Source organism: Malania oleifera, chromosome 1 (assembly GCF_029873635.1).
Source record: "Malania oleifera isolate guangnan ecotype guangnan chromosome 1, ASM2987363v1, whole genome shotgun sequence".
Lineage (NCBI taxonomy): Eukaryota > Viridiplantae > Streptophyta > Magnoliopsida > Santalales > Ximeniaceae > Malania > Malania oleifera.
This window is the reverse complement of record NC_080417.1, coordinates 137,582,328-137,588,956: the sequence shown is the minus strand read 5'-3', so window position 1 is coordinate 137,588,956 and position 6,629 is coordinate 137,582,328.

The window sequence follows — 6,629 nt, the reverse complement described above, 5'->3', positions numbered from 1 at the left end:
ATTCAGTTTATATCAGTTACTTTTTGAAATCGGGATTGGTAAGCTTGTAGGCTACGATCGTATGTATGTTTTGGTAAATTATTTGGGAAAATCTATCGGGTAAAATACGGGATTTTCAGGTTATAGTTTTCAGGAAAATTTGGAGATTTCGAGTATCATCTTTGCTTTGTTTGGAAAACCGTTTGTTTCGTTTAAACTAAATTATTGAGATGATTGTTATCCATATTTGTATAAAACTATATGCTTGAATTGGAAAACGATATGATTTGCCATAAACCAAATAAGTGTGGAATGTATGGTTGTATGTAATTGTTCCAGGTATTTTGTAAAACGGTTATGTGGCGGCTAATTACCGTACGCTAATGAGTATAGAAATGTGAGTTTCAAAATGATTCCAGGTTTTTTGAAATCGTCTAATGGCAACTAATTACCGTACGCCGAAACAGCTATGTGACGACTAATTACCATACGCTGTGCCATGTATCGGTGTTAAAACCGTGGGCAAGAGTGTTCGACTTTATATCACAGGGTGTGAAATATCACCTATGTGTTCGGGCTGGTCACCGAGGGGTGTGACCTACATCGTATTGGCAACATAATCGCTGTGAAGTTTCGGATTTCATAGAGTAGTTGCGTATTAGTGTGACGACACTGACCGTATGTTTGGGTATCGTATGTATTAAAATGAATTTGTTAAAATACTGGAACTGTATGGAAATGTTTTCGAACTATATCGTATTGTATGGTGTTATGTTTTATGTAAAATAACACTGGTATGCCACACACCGATATATCATGCTTTCTTCCTTACTGAGAGGTGTCTCACCCCAAATGTATATACAAATGTTTTCAGGTCCTTCAGGTAGCCGAAACTAGCATCCTAGCATCCGGAAGTGGGGGTGTCGTTTAGCTACATTTAGTGCCTGAGTAGGTACGAGTTTTATAACCAAGTTGTCGTAATGGTTTTTGTAGACACTCGAAGTATGTATTGTAATTATGGGATTGTATATCTTAGTGTGGTATGGATTTGTATATCCTAGTGTTGTATAGACTCTGGTATGGTATGTTTTTATGGATAGATGAAACATTTTTCGCTGCGTATTTGTTGAGTATGGATGTATATGTGTTTTTGTATAGGGCATCCGTAAACCCCACAGGGTCAGACCCTCTTATTGTATTGTATCAGGTATATTTTGATTGATACAGAGACATGTTAGGTTACTATTTTCACACCTAGGACCCATCTGTAGGTTCGGGGTGTGACATATATAATATAAATAATATAAAGAGTATATAAAATTTTAACATATATAATATATGAAAAATAAATAAAAAATTAGTATATATATAACATATAAATATTTTAATATATATATAATTATTTAGTATTAACTCGTGGCTAGAATCTATAAACAATTAGGCATGTACATGTGCATCAGAAGACCAGAGAGAAATAACCATTGAGGGGTGAAGGATGGTTCCTGCTTCAAATTGAAATCCTTTGTCCATCGAAAAAAACGAAATGGGAACCGAGCCAAATTTTTCCTTCATGTAACCATCCATGAAGAAAATATCGTTCATTATTCATTTGAACCAATACGTGAAAATCATCTACGAAACTAACAGAAGGGATCTCCAAAAGGCCCCAAGACTTTATAATATTTAAACAGATAACGTCAATGGATGGCCTAGAGCGCAAAAATTTCAAAACTAACACAAACCGGAAATCTTCTGCCGCTTTGTTCATCTTAGCCTCAGAGAAAATGAATCCTATATCTCTATCTATATTAATAGGATATCTCATGGCTAGTTTGAAAGAGGAAGACGACGAGTTAATAGCGTGAGAACGTGATACTACATGGGTATACGACAAAAGTATTGAACCACCTTTAGGAAGAGGCCCCATTGGTGGAGGATCCACTAGAGGTTTGGCGTGTGTTGCCATCGAACCCTAGGTCCGTAGGCGCCTACTTCAACGAGTCTCAGTCAGATTCATACTTGGGAGGAGCTCACGCCAGCGGCAACAGTGGCAGGTTGCACCTACTCCTGCTCTCGAAAAACGCTGGCGAACGGCGCGAGATCGTCCTTGTGTCGAAGGGGTAAGAGAGTTGTCAGAGAGATCGGCGACGAGGCAAGAGTTTGAATCTCCCTCAAGAAAGCAATATATTTAAGTCTCAGTTTAATTATGGATCGTGTTTGTATTTTGTTATGTGTTTAATTTATTGCTATATTTCTATTAAATTTCCAACAATTAAAAATATCAAGATATATACATAAATATGCAATTGTTAGACTGAAGTTGTGGCTTTAGTGGTCAAAAAATATTGAAACTCAAAAAATATTGGGAAAAAAAAATCGTTAAAGAGTGCAATATATTTATGCCTTAGTTTAATTGTGGGTCGTATTTATATTTTTTTGTGTGTTTAATTTATTGTTATATTTGTATTAAATCTCCAACAATTAACAATACTAAGATATATACATAAATATAGAATTGTTAGACGGAAGTTGTGGCTTTAGCAGTCCACCTCTCGAGTCTTAAACTTTATTTGAAGTTTAGAAAATATTAGGAAAAGAAAATAAATGTTAGTTTATTTTAATATTATATTATCAAAGAAGATTAATTATCTTGGAACTAAACTTTATTCTATTGAGTCCTTGTAAAGGATATGTAGTTAGATTTTTAGTTAATTGAATCTTGGGAAAGTGCATGCACCTTGAAGTAAAACTCTTATTTAATTGAGTCTTTGGAAAGAGCATACTTAGAGTTAGATATCTATTTATTTAGGTTTTTTATTTTTGTATGTTTCTTAAATTTAATATATAATTAGACCTCATTTTTAGGCCTTGTATGCCTATAAATACCTTAAGACATTGGCTTTAAGATATATCTCTGCATACTATTCCCTTTTTATCACTTTTATCATATTATTTTTGTAACAACTCGAAGAATAATTGTATTTAAATAATAAAAGAAAGGGAAATGGAAACCGAAAACAGAAGGAGGCAATCGACGACATTGCATTTTGCAAAGGATAAATCTCAGGAATTTTCAGTTCCTCGTCGACGAATACAGGGGACTCGTCGACGAGGGTATAACGGGAGCTCGTTGACGAGGATAGGATTCATCGACGAAAATATAGTTGGGCTCATCGACGAGGTGACGTGGCTCGTCGACGAGGAAATATCGAGGGGATGATTTTGGGGTTTCTGAATTTCGTTGATGAAGGGGAGAGTTCATCGACGAATTTTGTATTGACCTCGTCGACAAGGTGACATGGCTCGTCGACGAAGGCCACAGTTTAAATAGGCCTAAAGTTCATTTTCAGCTGAAATTTTCTGTGCAAATCCTTTCTCTCTCCTACCCTGCGGCCCCTCCTCCTTCTCTCTTCGATTTCGAACCGGATTTCTGCCGGTTCGATGATCTGAAACCACCACGACGCTCTTAGGAAAGTTCTCTACAAGTCTGCCAGAGCGGATCGTCGGTGGGGTTGAAGTGGAAACCATCCCAAATCCAGGGTAAGACTTTCTACTCAATATTTGGATTTTTGGCAATTGTAGAAAGTGTTATACGCTTGGAAATACTGAACTTTAATTCTGGGAAATGTTATTTCCAGGGTGTTGAGTTGGGAACCCTGCGGGTGTGAGACAGATTTTCTTAGGGGCTTTTAAGGAATCAGGTAAGGGGATAAACTAAATTAGTTCTTTTTGAGAAATGTATGTATATATATATATAGCATTTGATTTCAAGAAAAATAAATATATTTATATATGATTTATATTTGGAAAAATACTGTTAAAATGATGGTAAGTTGAATATGTGAAAAACCTGTTAGTGTGGCATGAGTAGAAATTGTTTTGAAATACTGTTTTCTGGAAATGTGATTATGATATGGATTTTTATAATGGAAAACCGGCATACGGGCCGAAAAATTTTTATATGTTTTGCCGGCATACGGGCCGTGCTATGTGTATGATTTGCCAGCGTACGGGCTGAGCTATAGATATATTTTGCCGGCGTACAGGCCGTGCTATGGATGTGATTTGCCAGCGTACGGGCTGTGCTATGATATAATTTGTAGGCGTACAGGCCGAGTTATGGATGTGATTTGCCAGCGTACGGATTGTGCTATGATTTGCCGGTTTACAAGCCGAGCTATGATAAAATGTGTAATACTGGCGTACGGGCCGATGATTTTCATAATATTCGTATATATACAAAATGACATGATTGATTTGATAATTAATGATATGAAATATCCATGTATCACAGTTTCAGTATATGTTATATGATATCTGAATCTGATTTGCTTGGTCTAGGCTAGCATTTGCACGGTAATGTTGCTATGTGTCCATGGTCATCATGATCATGATATCTGTGTTAACGCTACTGTATGAAGTGGTGTGAGATTGGATGGTCGATGTGGTTTTTAAGAAGTGTGTGAGTGCTCCTGGTGTACGGACCAGGTCAGGCAGACGCATCAGACTTACAGACTGTACTTTTGACTTGGCAGTGGTCGGCCAACCATTGTCAGGTCCCGCCTTCGGGCCACACAACCCAGTCATGTGGGAGTAATACATGACAACAACCAGTTAACCTACCAAGACTATTTTTGTGTTATTATTATTATATGAGATGAGATATGTTTATGAAAATGTCGTATGTTCTGCAATGTTTTGATGATATATATGTTTTCTCATATTTGACAAAATAGTTACTAAATATATTATGTATGATATATGTAGAGCACGAAATACTTATGTTGTCACACACTGGTATTAGTTTATTTCCTTTACCAAGAGGTGTCTCATCCTAAAATTTTATAAACTTTTCAGGAGCCCCTGATATGAGAACTGGTAAAGTCCCGCTGATCTAGTACGGTAGATCTGCCCTTCCAGAAGGATAAGTATTTTGATAGGGTTGGATGTATTTTGTGGAAATGGCCCTAAGACATTTTTTTTTTGGGTTGAGTGTTGTGTATATATGTATACAGTGATTGTAGTAACTCTGGTATATTGTGATGTATGGTATAATGAGATATATATGATTGTATGTTTCCTGCTGCTTAAGCTTCCGTTATGTGTTCTGATGTATCTCTGGTACCCATAGGTCCAGGTAGATTATGATCTGCTGAGATTTGTGATATTATATTTTGGAAAAAAAAATGTGAAAAATAAGCAGGTCGCCACAATTTTATCATCAAGTATAGAGAGTTTGACAGCTTAAGAAATGTGTTCTTTGTGGAGTTTTGGACTCTTCCATTTGTGTAAAATTAGATAGAATCGTACGCTTTAAATCAGATTGTTGTATCGTGCAGGAGACAAGTCAAAGTAAAGTTCTACTACATCGGTTCGTGAGCTAAACCAAAAAAATCATAGAGGATTTGAATCTCCTTAAAAAAAAAAAAGATATCTATGTCTTAACCTTATTGTGAATTGTGTTTGTATTTGATTTGTATTTAAGTTTTTATATATATTTGTATTATATTTTCCGAGTGAAAAAAATATCAAGAAATCTACATTTTCGTATTTGGTTATCAAAGAAAAGTAATGAAAAAAATAAAAATATATCAAATTCATAAACAAAAATTAAATTTTACACATCAATAATATTTAATTTTTATTAATTTTAATCATATTAAAATAAACTTTTATTTTTAATAATATTCAATGTAGAAGAGAAATACGATAAAGATAAATAAATTTTCTCTTTCACTTTCTTTTCCTTCACTTTTCTTAAAGAAAATCTTCAATCCAAGCATAGCATTAAAAATGGTCAATTTCTGCGAAAGGTGGAGTTTGGGTAGGATTTATGGCTGAAGGCTAACATTTATTGTGGTGACGCTACTTTTTCGGAAGCAATACGAACCACATATGCCTGGTCTGCAGAGGACACATGTGGCCTAAGGGAATGAATGGAGGTAGGAGTGTGTAGAGTTCACATCATCTCTATCATGCAAGGTACTTTCACAAAGTTGTATGATTGCATCCTTCCCAGAAAGATAACAAACGTTCTATTATTATTATTATATGAAAAAACAAACAACAATTGGTTGATTATGGCATTACAATCTGTTTTGGGGAAATACAGTGACTCTCGTGTCTTCTCTTGATACATAATTCAATATTATAAGGCACCTATTAAACCAAGCAGTTCAACCCAGTTCAATAATATTTACAAAGACAAACATTTACATTTAGTGTCTTAAGTGAAAGAATTTATATTTTAATGTATAGTTACCAAAAAAAGTAATAAAGAAAACAACAAATATAACAATTAATCAATAAAAATATGATTTTACACAATACTATATTTGATTTTTCTTAACTTTTAACCACATTAAAAGAAATTTTTATTTTTAGCAGTATTTGGTATTGAGGAAAATATATTGAAAAATAAACTTTTTTCTTATTTTCCTTTTCTTTTCTTAACCAAAATCCTTAATGCAAACAGTCCCTTAAAGAATAAAATGAAATCCTAACCTAACTTTGTTATTGGAAGCTTGATATTCATTTTACATTTTATTTAAATTCACAGAGTCTTAAATTTAAGAACATACACAATTCAAATTTTGAAACAAATACTTTTTAATCCTAATCCTAATTGTTTGATATTTACGAATTGTGTC